Source organism: Macaca fascicularis, chromosome 8 (assembly GCF_037993035.2).
Source record: "Macaca fascicularis isolate 582-1 chromosome 8, T2T-MFA8v1.1".
NCBI lineage: Eukaryota > Metazoa > Chordata > Mammalia > Primates > Cercopithecidae > Macaca > Macaca fascicularis.
The window spans coordinates 80,166,951-80,181,443 of NC_088382.1; the positions used below are offsets into that span (position 1 = coordinate 80,166,951).

The 14,493-nt window shown below is 36.9% G+C and overlaps 1 protein-coding gene and 1 pseudogene across 44 annotated transcripts in view; one reads left to right on the forward strand and one right to left on the reverse strand.

The window, feature by feature from the left end:
* NCOA2 (nuclear receptor coactivator 2) overlaps window positions 1–14,493 on the reverse strand; it is a 295,480-nt gene that overhangs the window by 148,075 nt on the left and 132,912 nt on the right. For 2 of the 44 annotated variants that reach the window (XM_065519343.1, XM_073998960.1), the window contains exon 3: window positions 4,105–4,202. The exons of the other annotated variants lie outside the window; for them this stretch is intronic. The gene's annotated coding sequence lies outside the window, so the exon portion shown is untranslated. The remainder of the gene's footprint in view (window positions 1–4,104; window positions 4,203–14,493) is intronic. 44 annotated transcript variants of the gene reach the window in all.
* Window positions 13,368–13,893, forward strand: LOC107130631 (transcription factor BTF3 pseudogene; annotated as a pseudogene).

The following is a 14,493-nucleotide window of genomic DNA, read 5'->3' on the forward strand; positions in this document are numbered from 1 at the left end:
CGATTGTATTACTCATCTTTGTATTCCCTACAGGACTTATTATGATACCTTGGTACATAATGTAAACTTAAATTTGATGGTAGTCATAATTATTTTGTTATACTTCAATAACATTTTATTCCAGAGAACCATAAAAAGTTTCATAGAGAAAAATAATTATTACCAAAAGACATGGAAGAGAAATTACTATTATTTGTAAAATGTTAGATGAAGAAATATGTATACAGCAATTATGTGCATAAAACTTTACCATGATTAAAATATATAAAACTAGAAATAGAATTTAGAGGCTTAGACACTTAACCTCAAACTTCGGTTGAAAAAATATTATCAAAGCAATGATTAAATAAAAATAATCACTCAATAAAACCTCAGTCCTTACACTAAATGTTATTACAAACTTCTATGTTTTGTTATTAAGAGATGCTCTCGCACATAAAAGTCTTATGACTGGGAATCACTATGCTATATGTAAATAGAAATTAAAATGATTGAATAAAGAACAAATTCACTGTACTGAGTCCCTGATTCGGTGTTAAACACAAGGCTTATTAGTCAGCAGGATGAGTCAAATACAAAGTGTAAAGAAAATCTGACAACAAGACAACCCCTTTAACTCATCCCTTCCTGTTCAACACCACTACCAGGAAACAAAGTTAGAACCATAACCCTCCCTAACAAAGTTAAAGCAAAATCAAATAAAGATCCATTATCCAGTAGCTTAGATGCTGTCAATGTATGAATATATGCTTAGACAATGAAAATGAGTCTTTGTGTTTTGTTTTTGTTTTTCTGAGACAAGGTCTCGGTCTGTCGCCCAGGCTGGAGAACAGTAGTGTGATCACAGCTCACTGCAGCCTTGACCTCCTGGGTTCAAGTGATCCCCTGACCCAGCTAATTTTTAATTTTTTTTGTAGCGACAAGGTTTCACCATGTTGCCCAAGCTAATCTGGAACTCCTGGACTCAAGCAATCCACCCTCCTCGGCCTCCCAAAGTGCTGGGATTACAGGCATGAGGCACTATGTCTGGCTGGAAATGAGTCTTTAACATCTCAAATGTATTATTTCTTGACCTGAAACTTGCAAATGAATTTTAACTCTAAACCAACAAGGTAGGGTCTAACGAGGATGAAGAGTCTATCTATATGTGGGGCTAAGGTAGACACATACCTAACCATTTGCTTTAAACATTATAATGAACAAATTAACTGTTCAACTTCTAGTGTTAACTATCACAAGCACAATTACATAGTCAATTTTAAATTACTGAATAGTACACTAACATCCATGTCCTACTCTTAAAGATACTAAAGGCTGTCAATTTGTTTTCCTTAAAAGCAGGAACAGTAACACTTACTTTAATAAGGAATCTATTCCTTAAAAAACGGACTGTCAAGTAAAAGTTTCCAGCTAAAAAATGATTAACAACTAAAACATTTACAAAATGCTTACCAAAAAAGGGGAGCAATCACAATAATTACTGAAACATAAACTAGTGAGTGAACAAAGCAGACATTTTACTGGGAAATGCCACACCACCCAGGCCCCTATTATAGGTGATAGTAAAGATAAAACAGCGTATTACACAAAAGGTGATTCTTCAAAGCTAACCCTCTCCCTTGCTTATATGACAATATGCTTTTATAGAAAAAAAATGAAAAAAAGTACAAAATTATAGGCATGCTCCAGATGAGAGGAAAAAAGTGGATACAGCAAACAGTGAATATGATGGCCAACCACTGCAGAGAGATCTAAGTCTTCATTTAGGAAAACATGTAAAATAAGTTAAAAATTTTAAACTTCAGTATATATAGAAGATATTATAAAATAATTATAATACAAAAAATTAACAAGCACCTCATACTCTAATACCTTCTCAATATCAAAGCTTCAGATTAATTTTGAGACCAGCTAATATTTATTGAGTGCTTAGCAAGTGCTAAGCCTAATGTTAAACACTTTATATACATCTCCTTTAACAACATCCCTATGAAGCAGGTATTTATACTATCCCCTTTTTTATGTAAGTGTCAGAGCTTGATTTCAAACCCGGAGTCTCACTTGGTTCTTTAACTACTATCATATTTACTGTACTAACTTTCATATAATTTTAATGATTAAGCACATGCACAGATAATCAACATGTCCAGTCCTTTGGTCCTACAGAAGTTACCATACGTATTTTTAAAACTTACACACCTTAAAGTACCTTTACAAAGAGGAGAGAAGACGGGAAAATTAAATCAGGGTTACTCTTAATTGCAGTTCCTTGAATCATAGCCCAAATACGAACTTGGCTAGGACTGCTGTGGGAAAGATTCAAAGGCAAAATCAAGCACCCATGCTGCCAGGCAAAGCCAGGTCTCTCAACAAGTGGAATACCAACTTTTAAATAGGTTTACATGAGCTTGGTCGGACAGGAAGGACAAGGGGGCCAGTGGACACAAGTGCAAAAAAACAGTGGCGGTCAATGTGGGACAAGGGAAGAAGGCCTGAGAAGGCTGCTGTAATTTCAGCCTTGATGCAATAGAGATTGTATTTCTTTTATCTTTAGGGAAGTGAAGTAGAGTAGTCCCCTTCATCCTCGAGTGGATGCCTAAAACCACAGACACTACTGAACTCTATATACACCGGTTTTTCCTTTTCCTATGCACAGATACCTATAAAGTTTAACTTATAAATTAGACACAGTAAGAAATTAGCAGCAATAGTTAATAATAAAATAGAATTATAACAATATACTATTTACAATTTCAGAATAGAAGATTCATTATTACTATAGATTTTGGCAACCTCAGCCTTGTCGATAACTTTCACCTTTTCACTTAAAGGAAGCATTTTACGGCTTCTCTTTGGAGTATCCAAATTGCCAGCATCAATAGTCGTGGGCCTTGGGGCCATTATTAAGTCAAATAAGGGTCACCAGAATACAAGCACTGGGATACCTAGACAGTCAACCTGAAAACCAAGTCGGCTACAAGGTGACTGACAGGTGGGTGGCACATAGAGTGTGGAGATGAGGGACAAAGGGAGGATTCATCTCCTAGGCAGGACACAGCAGGATGGCGGGAAATTTCATCACAATGCCCAGAACTGCATGCAATTAAAAACTCATGAATTATTTCTGGAATATTCCATGCAATAAATTTGGGCCATAGTTGACCGCAGATAACTGAAACCATGTATAAGGGTGCACAACTGTAGTGACCAGATTACTCCATTTCATGTAAATGGTACGATCCTTTTTCCAAAACAAGATCACCTTTTTCACCAAAGTTGATCTGATACAGAGTTCTATCATACTAACACAGCTAGTTAACCAAAGGTTAAAAATTCCACCTGAAGTATTTGGAATACATCAATATCTGTAAGTCAATATAAAAAACATCACTGGGAGGCTGAGGCAGGAGAATGGCGTGAACCTGGGAGGCAGAGCTTGCAGTGAGCCGAGATGGAGCCACTGCACTCCAGCCTGGGAGGCAGAGTGAGACTCCGTCTCAAAAAAAAAAAAAAAAAAAAAAAAAAAAAATTCACCCTACAGCTAAATTGGCAAAATATATTAACAGGCAATTCAGGCCACTGTGCACTGTGTAATCTCAACAGTAACCAGAAAATGCATAATGAAACTGAATAGCAAAATACCATTTCATACCCCTCATGCTAACAAAAATTAAGTCTTAAAAAAAACAGTGGGCTGGGTGTGGTGGCTCATGCCTGTAATCCCAGCACTTTGGGAAGCCAAGGCGGGCAGATCACTTGAGGTTGGGAGTTCGAGACCAGCCCGACTAACATGGAGAAACCCTGTCATTACTAAAAATACAAAACTAGACAGGCGTGGTGGCGCCTGCTTGTAATCCCAGCTACTTGGGAGGCTGAGGCAGGAGACTCACTTGAACCAGGCAGGCAGAGGATGCGATGAGCTGAGATCACACCATTGCAAAACTCCGTCTCAAAAAAAAAAAAAAGTCTTGGCTGAGTGCAATGGCTCATGCCTGTAATCCCACCACTTTGGGAGGCTGAGGCAGGAGGATCACCTGAGACCAAGAGTTTGAGACCAGTCTGGGCAATATAATAAAATAATTAGCTGAACATGGTGGTACACACCTGTAGTCTCAGCTCCTTGGGAGGCTGAGGTGGGTGGATCCCCTGATTCCAGGAGTTAGAGGCTGCAGAGAGCTGTGATAGTGCCACTGCATTCCAGCCTGGGAAACAGAATGAGACTCCATCTCTTAACAACAACAACAAAGTCGTATACCAAATGTCAACCTATATACTTCAGGCTCCAATGTAAATTGGAATAAGTTGAAAATATTTAATGAAGCTAAAAATCACATATAACCCAGTCTAGGGATATTACCCTCATAGGTAATACCCCAAAGAAACTGTCATATCTATGTAAGGTATCATGAACAAAAATGTTCACTGCTGGAATGCCTGAAATTGGAAAAAATTAGAAACAACTTAAATGCAGATCAAGAGAAAAACTGATAAATTGTCTATGTTCACAAAATGGAATACTGCACATTTGACTGACTTGCAACTACATAGATATTATCACCAAAAAAACCCCATAATGTTATGGGAAAAAAAGAAGTTGCAGAATAATACGAACAGTATACTATTTAACTGAGCTTTCAAACCTAAAAAATACTAAATATTATAAACAAATACATAAAGAGTAAACTTTTTTCTTTAAATGGGTATAAGACACAATAAATTCTAGATAGTACTTACCTCTAAGAAAAGAAGAGCATGATATAAATAACCCAAAAAGGGCTTAAAATTACATATATGGACTCAATGTCTATGGGGCACAATATTCATAAATCAAAGTCCTGACCCCTAATGTGATGGTATTTGGAGGTGAGGTCTTTAGGGAGTAATTATGTTTAGAGGAGGTCATGAGAATGGGATCCTTATGATGGAACTAGTGTCCACGTAAGAGACCAGAGACTTCCCCTTCTCTCTTTCTTTCTCTCCCTGCCATGTGAGGATGCAGCAAGAAGACCACCATGTGTAAGAAGAGAGCTCTCACTGGGATCCATGCTGGCACCATGATCTTAGACGCCCTGCCTCCAGAACTGTGAGAAATAAATGTCTGTTGTTTCAGTCACCCAGTCTACGGTATTTTGTTATGACAGCACAAGCTGAAAAAGTAAGTGTTATATTTTTCAACTGGTAAAAAATAACAAAAAACTAAAATCCAGATTAAGTGAATGACATAGCATGGCAGTTCTCAATTAGAACACACTAATAAGACACTGGTTCTCAGAGAACAACTTTAAGACTATTATCCTATATGTAATTCTATTTTTTTTTTTTTTTTAAATACTGACTTTCTCTTGACAATAATCAGGTTCTGACAAATCTTTTTGATGTCAGAGACACTCAATCCATCTGGAATGCCATCCCTACTGTTCTAAGCCAACACATAGCCTCTCTCACTAGAATTTTCACCTCTGGTCTATTTTCTCTCCAATTTCCAAATTCACCCTGTGTACCAAGAGCAAACCAGAACTTCCGGTTTCGTTTGTTTTTCTTTTTTTCTTTTTATTTAAAGAGACGGAGTCAGCTGGGCATGGTGGCTCACTCCTGTAATCCCAGCGCTTTGGGAGGCTGAGGGATCACGAGGTCAGGAGTTCGAGACCAGCCTGGTCAATATGGTATAACCCCATCTCTAATACAAAAATCTCTAAAAATACAAAAATTAGCTGGGTGTGGTGGCGCATGCCTGTAGTCCCAGCTGCTCAGGAGGCTGAGGCAGGAGAATCACTTGAACCCAGGAGGCAGAGGTTGCAGTGAACAGAAATCACATCACTGTACTCCAGCCTGGGTTACAGAGTGAGACTCTGTCTCAAAAAAAAAAAAAAAAAGAAAAAAGAAAAAAAACAAAACAAAAAAAGAAATGGAGTCTTGCTCTGTCACCCAGGCTGGAGTACAGTGGCACAATCACAGCTCATTGCAGCCTCAAACTCCTGGGCTCAAGTGATCCTCCTACCTCAGCCTCCAGAGTAGGTGGGACCACAGGTGCAGGCCAACATGCTCAGCTTCAAGAGCAAATCAATCTACATAAAATGTTACTTTGGTAATGTCACTTGTTAGCTCCTGGAATTTAACTCTTTGACAGCAACCACTGCTGAACAATAAAATGAAAACTCCTTAATCTAGCATGTAAAGGTCTCTAAGCCTGGCTCAAAGCTGTATTTCTAACTGTACCTTCCATTACTCTATACAAATGGCTCCTTCTAGCCAAACTGCTCTATTCAAAGCCCTGTATGGGCTTTCCACATTCTCACCTCTTCTTTGGTCATCCTGTGTCTCCCGTTTGGAATGCCATGCTCTCCAACACCACCTTTCTCATGGTATCTAAATTTTAGTTGTCTTCTAAGACCTTGCCACGAGTCTTATCTAATCCCTGAATCCCTCCCTAACCAAGACACTCTAATTTAGACTCATTCAATCAATCAATCTTTATCGGATACCTAGCATGTGACAGGAGACACAGTTCTAGGGGCACTCATAGAATGCCTATATATATACACTACACATTAATTAAATAGTATTGCTCCTTTTGTTAATGTATATGTCAACCTCAACTACATTACGTGCTTCTTAAAGACAATCAGTTCATATATCCCACAGAGCAATAACATAGTACTTTGTGTTTAGGGTTCAACATTCTCTGGCTAAATCAATTTTGAAATAAGTTATAATCATCTAATTTTTTGACCCAAAATAATCAATGCCTATCCTTGGAACTTTGAACAATTATGACATTTTCTTGTGATGTGTATATATATATCTATACAACAAGAGTAATGGACTTGGAGTCAGAAGGTCTGTGTGGAACTTGAGCTCCACTGTGCACTATCTCTGGCCATATTATTTTCTCTGCACATTAATCTCCATAAAATGAGAATATTTACACCTACCTGTGAAGACGTTCATGACTGTTATGAGGCATAAGTAAATTAGAAAAAGATATATTTTATTGTGCTAGAAGCGTGCCTCACACTCATTCGTGAATCCAACAAATTTTTACTAGGTTATTTTCAACAGATGCCAATATCCTCATTTCCCACCAGAAGAGTTAATACAGATCTGTTTCCTTTCTGGTTTATTTTTTCTTCTTTGAGATAGGGTCTCGCTCTGTCACCCAGGCTGGAGTGCAGTGGCACAATCACAGCTCACCACAGGCCTCAATCTCCCAGACTCAGGTGATCCTCCTGCCTCAGTCCCCAAGAAGCTGGGACTACTGGCATGTGTCACCATGCCCGGCTAATTTTTTATTTTTATTTTTTTTGTAGAGATGGGGTTTCACTATGTTACCCAGACTGGAAGATCCATTTCCTTTCTGCTAGGTGATGGGAATGCTGTCTTTGACTAGTAAATGAAAGAAAGGAATACCTACAGAAATATTCAAATATTCAATTAAAATATTTGAATTATATATTAAATCATAATCTCTTAAGGCCATAAAATTATTCTATTTTTAAAATGTCTTTATTCTATTTATCACATAAGGCACAAACGTTAGTTATTTATAACCTTGCTAAAGCACCAATGAAAATGGGATTTGGAAAAGAATAGAGAAATTAATAAAACTGCTAATTATAAGGAATATGATCAAGAAAACTTTGAAATCCTCTTTCATAAAATCGTTTTTCATATTTGACTTCCTATTTGAAGCAGGATACATGGGAATTCATTATTGATTAACTAGCTAGCCTACCTAGTTTTTCAGAAGAATTATCAACCTCTGTTAGGAATCCCTGCTGCTCCTGCTGGATGCAGTTGCCCACAAGAGAAGCTGCTGCTTTTAAAACCAATTTTAGATTGACTACAATTTGGAGCCTACCCTTGGGACCTTCATTTGGAGCTCGTATTTTTTTTTTTTTTTTTTTTGAGATGGTGTCTTGCACTGTTGCCCAGGCTGGAATGAAGTGGCACTATCTCGGCTCACTGCAAGCTCTGCCTCCTGGGTTCACGTCATTCTCCTGCCTCAGCCTCCCGAGTAGCTGCGACTACAGGTGCCCTCCACCACGCCCGGCTATTTTTTGTATTTTTAGTAGAGACGGGGTTTCACCATGTTAGCCAGGATGATCTCAATCTCCTGACCTCGTGATCTGCTGGTCTCCAACTCCCAAAGTGCTGGGATTACAGGCGTGAGCCACCACACCCGGCCTGGAGCTCATATTTTAAACCACGATTTGGTCTCTATCCTCATTGTCTTTATATACAAGGCTCATCTCTCTTAATCTGCAGTGGCTTGAAATCTCTCATTATCTCTCTGTTTCAGCTACTTGAGAAGTCCACTGCCCATCTTTGAGATCCACCCCAGAAAGGTAATTTCAAGTAGACCATCTAGCCTACAATATAGGGCTCCTCATATACCCTCTAAATTTAATGATACTCAATCTAGTCATTTTTACGTGACACGGCAACAAACAGAAATTTGTGCATTTACCATTCAGTTTATAGGCAAAATCTTACATTAGGTACAGTTTGACTATTTTTATTTGACTATTTTTCCCTTTTTCTTTCTAAGTCACCTTTTCTATACCACAACACAAAATCTAGGTAATTACTATATAATGCTTAAAATTATAGGCTCTGGTGTGACACCAGTTCAAAACTGGGCTGCACTGGTTATTAGCTATGTTAACTTAAAAAAATTACAAATATTTTTAGGCCCCAAGAGCAACAACCACCACTACTGCTTCACAGGGTTTTTGTTAGTATTAAATGAGTTAGTACAAGTAAAACAGAAGAGCACCTAACATGAATTCTATACAAATCCTGCATTTTTAACATGGAGTAACACTAGTTATTAGAGTAATAAGCTATACCTATACTTTCAATGCTTAATAAGACTGAGCAAGTATCATTCTGGTTAGTAGGCTCTTTTGAGCTTGAAACATTATAAACACAACTTTTTCAGTTGTCTCCGTAGCTCGTCTGTAAAGATAAATTATAGATTTTTCCCCCTCAAGTTTATTATTTTAATACAGAAAGTGGTTACTAGAAAAAGTGTGGAAAGTAAGGAAAAGTGAAGGGGGGAGGACATGCATATTTCCACTATATACCACTATGTGATATATTTACTTTCAAGAATTTTATAACAAAAATGTAATTTTTAAAATCAGTCATATGAAATTAAATCCTACCATTTCTACCTACCAGTACCATGAAAGTATTTTTCCTTGTTGGTTCAGTCTTTGGCAATATAATTTTTAATAGCAGCATAATATTTCAAGTTGAATTCATATATTCTAAAGCAAACCTGAGCAGGTTCTTCTTGTGACAACTGCAAGCATACTTGCCATAAAAGAATAGTGATGGGGGACCTAGGTACAGTGGCTCACACCTATAATCCCACGCTTTGGGAGGCTAAGAGTTCAGGAGTTCAAACCTGGGATAAGGACCAGGAGTTCAAGACCAGCCTGGGCAACACAGTGAGACTCTATCTCTAAAAAAAATTTAATTTAAAAAAAAAAAAAAAAAAAAAAAGAATGTCACTCAGGATCCACATCATGGGAGTGGATTTTTTCTACAGCACAAACACGCATCTTTCTAGTGTTCAGTATAGTCAAAAACAATGATGGTAGCACTAGGCTAATACATACAGGAAGAAAAAATATTGAACAAAGTTGTGGCTTCAACTTACATGTTCATTTTCATTAAGGAGCGCTTCCAATTTTTCACTAAGACAAATTAACAACTTCAATCAATATACAAAATATACATATTTGCATTCTGATTTAAGGCAAGTCAACCTACATTCATCCACAGTAAGAAAAAATCATAGATGTGGCTATGTTGAAACTCAAATTTTCCATCCGGTAGCTTAAGGATACCTTAGGTTATCAGAGATTTAAAAAATACATACAACACACATTTACTGAAACCTAATTATGAATTTTGCCAGACTCAACGCATACTACTTTAACTGACTAACAACAACCAGTAAAAATGTTTCATTTATTTAAAAAATTACCAGCCTGGGCAACATAGACCTCAACTGTTAAAAATTAGCCAGGCTCATTTTAAAATTTTAGCTTGGCGCATGCCTATAGTCCCAGCTACTGGGGAGGCTGCAGTGGGAGAATCACTTGAGCCAGGGAGGTTGAGGCTGCAGTGAACAGTGATCTCACCACTGCACTCCAGTCTGAGTGACACAGTGAAACCTTGCCTCAAAAAAAAAAAAGGGAGAGAAAAAAAAAAAGAACAAGAAAAAAAAAAAGAAAAGAGAACATTAGGGCAGCAGCATGGTTTGATGAAAAGAGTCACTGAACTTGGAAGGGAAAAACTTGGATTCATGTCCCAGCATGGCCCACAACTATGCAACAGCCAAAAAATTGTTTACTAACTCTAGGTCCTAACTTTAAAGTGTAGTCCTTCAATGATATGATTCCTAGGGTCTCTTCTAGCTCTAAAGTAAAGATGCTAAGAAATAAAGATGATAATGCTATCATTATCTGGCATGCAACTGACGGCCATAGGACAGGCGACTTATTGATGTACATCATATCCTCAACCTGTAATTTTGTTCAGCACTATCCCAGTGTGTGCTGTAGTGGGGTGGGGTGGGGGGGCGGGGGCCAGTAGGCACAGTGGCCACTATAATTCCATTATTTGTTATGTAAATGTATTGTTTTCTTTAAAAGTAAAAATAAAATAAAAAATCCTGCTTTAGTCTTTTCTGCTACCTTTAACAATAACAACAACCAGATTGAAATTAAATATCTGAGTTGCTCTCATTAAAGAAACTTGCATTTACTTCCCTGGTACACAAGGAAAACAATTTTGAAATCTGCCTAATCAACAGACATTAATATTGTCTGCTGAAATAAATATGTTTGCATAGTTATTAAAAAGAACACCATATAAAATCATGCTTAAATTCATTTATTTTGAACACATACCTATGAGCAATTAGTTTAAATATAAAGAAAAATATAACAATGATGAATTATATGAATTTTCAAAGCACATTAAATTAGCATTGAAATTCTATGAACATACTTTAGAATGCTAAGTTTGTTAATTTTTTGTTTATTTGTAATACGCAATAGAGGGGAAGATACATGTTGAAAATACATCTTGGCTCATTAAAAATGCAACACAGGAATATACGCTTTTTAAACATCTTTTTAAAGCAAGAAGGAGATTTTTCTTTGCCATCTTTCAAATAAACATTCATTTCTGGTCCTCATTATAAGCAAGATATAGTATAGTGACAGATTTGCTGTGTCTTTGAGTTAACAAAAAATAATAAACAAGGTAAGCACCAGAGTACTGTGGAACACACTGAGTTTATTAGTATTAATTTTTTACATGTTTCAACTGACTAAATGTAGCTATAATGGATACCCTGATTGTAAATTAAAACTGCTATGCTTACGTGAAGATTGTGTAATAAGCAGTCATTATGCTCTTTTCTTTTCTGATCTCTAATGGGAAAACTAAGAAGTTCTTCCTCCTTTAAAATTAAGTGCTTTAATAAAGTAAGATTTTTAGGGGAAAAAACACTCAACTTTTTACGTTGTAAATTACTAAAAGTTGCTCTCACTAGACTTGACTATTTAGAAACTACAGTGATTAAATGCTTTCCAGAGCTTACATGTTAGTGCTTTCAGCATCAAATGTACAATGAGAATCATGTCAGCACTCTGCTCTGCGAAGCTTTGGCCTTCAGTGAGCAATAGAACAGGACGGCCAGGTCCTGCACGACTGAGATAGACAGAAACGCCTTAGCAAACCAGAGCCACCAGATCCATAATTCGCTTCTGACCACTTATGCCTACATACTTGCCCTCAACCCATATGTTTGCAAAATTAAACTAACAGGCTATTCCTTTGCTCCTGAATCACACAGGCTGCCTAATGAAGTTCCTAGCTAAATCTCTCCACTGAAATTACTTTTCATAGGAAAAACCGTACAGATATCCTAACAAATTGAATAAAGAGATTGAAAAATTATAGGAATTCTGCACACACGTGTAACTGCCAAAGTAAAAGAAATATTTTAAAGTATGTATTTATTGTCGATTGATTTCCAACTTATGGAAATGTACATACAAACACCTGAAAAATACAGCTTCAAAAGTACACACTTTTTTTTGGATTCTGGAATGTTTTCAAACTTGGCAGAAACTGTGGGATCCTTGAAACATCAAGGTTTTTCACTTTTTCTTCTCCCTTTTTTAAATTGCCCGTAAACTTTCATCATCAGTATTTTGCTACAGGTATAGACATGGCTAAGATGCATTGATTCATCCTAGAAGGAGGGATGTTTACAGAAATTAAGCCAGATTCAGTCAAAGCAAAGCACAGGCTTCAACATGAAACCCCACCCCCACCTAAAAAAAACCTCAGCAGTAACTATCTAACTTATCTACGTGTCTCCTCTACTCTTCCCTTAATTCTTCTGTGTCATGTTTCTGGTTATATTATCATGTGCTTCCAACTTCTTTTCCTTTGATAAGAGTAATTTTAAGAGGCTAAATAATTTTTTTTTTTCTTACCCCACAGCAGTCTCTTAGCTGACTGGTCTGAAATTCCTTTGCTCCACCTCCTAATATCTGTCACAAGAGTCAGATTACAAGTCAACCCAAAGGGGAGCACGGAGTATGCACATGAAGAGGGAACACAAGAAAAAGGAAACACCAGTGGTTAGGGCATCACTAGAAGCCATAATATAGTTTCTGTTCTTTATTTGATACAATTGTACAAAAGGATACCATGTTAGATATAACATTAGGCTGAATGTTAATTTCCTAAATAAAAATTCTCTTTAAATATGTAAAATAATCCCTTTATTATTCAACATGTAGACCTTTATTAAACACTTAAAAAGTAATAATTTAATATTTGCAGTGAAGGAAACTTTCATCTTCGTTTTTAAAGTCATCTAGACTACCATCAGAAATATTAACAGTGAAATACATTAATTACAAGCCAAATTATACAATGTATGTAGCTACTTAGGTATTTTACTAAGAAAATAACTTTATCTTTGATATTTTCTATTTTAAAAACTTATCTGTGAATTGATTTAAGGACTGTATATGTAAATCTGCTAAAACTATTTCAGTGGATAAAATAATGAATCAGTACCTATTTACATGCTGCCAAAGCACACCTTTAATTTTTAAAATGATGATAAGAGTAGCCTAAGGCAGTCAGCAGACATCTCAGAAATCTCAGTGTAAGTGGTTTTAACTTGCAACATGATGCCAAAAAACTTACAACAGGGAGCTGCCATCTTGCGTCTCCACGTGTGTGCACCTAATCTCAGCTGGTTCCCCTGAGATCCCCTCAGCACCAACCCTAGTCCCCCACACAGCCCCTTATCCACTCCAACAAGATGAAAGAAACAATCATGAACCAGGAAAAACTCGCCAAACTGCAGGCAAAAGTGCACATTGGTGGAACTGCTCACAGAAAGAAGGTAGTTCACGGAACAGCCACAGCGAATAATAAAAAACGTCAGTTCTCCTTAAAGAAGTTAGAAATCTCTAGCATTGAAGAGGTGAATATGTTTACGAATCAAGGAACAGCGATCCACTTTAACAACCCTAAAGTTCAGGCATCTCTGGCAATGAACACTTTCACCATTACAGGCCATACTGAGACAAAGCAGCTGACAGAAATGCTACCCAGCATCTTAAACCAGCTTGGTGCAGGCAGTCTGACTAGTTTAAGGAGACTGGCTGAAGCTCTGCCCAAACAATCTGTGGGTGGAAAAGCACCACACTACTGGAGAGGAGGATGATGATGAAGTTCCAGATCTTGTGGAGAATTTGGATGAGGCTTCCAAGAATGAGGCAAACTGAAATGAGTCAACTTCTGAAGATAAAACTTGAAGAAGTCACTGGGAGCTGCTATTTTATATTAATTATATATAAAATTATAAAATTTTATAAGAAAATTTTTAAATTTCTTATATATTTTTAAGAAATTTTTGTTTATGGGTCTGATAAAACCCAGATCTCTAATATTTTTAAGCCCAAGCCCCTTGGACACTGCAGCTCTTTTCAGTTTTTGCTTATACACAATTCATTCTTTGCAGCTAATTAAGCCGAAGAAGTCTGGGAACAAAGTTTGAAACAAAGGTTAATAAAGTTCTTTGCCTAGTATACAGTTGTGTTCTTTATTTCACTGACACTGATCTGTACACAGTAATCACAGTGTAGTGTAAAAAAGGTAGTATAAAGTTCTCATGTTTGAAGAAAAAAAAAAACCTTACATCAGGAAAACATTTAACTAAAGCAACAATAAAAACTTGTTTTTTGGTTAAAAGTGCTTGGTGGTTCTCTAATACATATGAGCACCTGAAAAAGAATTCAGATCCAAATCTACTCCATTAGGATACTGAAGTTTCCAAAGCCTACAGAGCTTCAGCTGACCGTAAATGCTGTGAAGGCCGAGAACCTACTGTGTGCTCAATCTTGCCATCTGCAGGTGCGTTACACAACTCCAGGGTTTTTT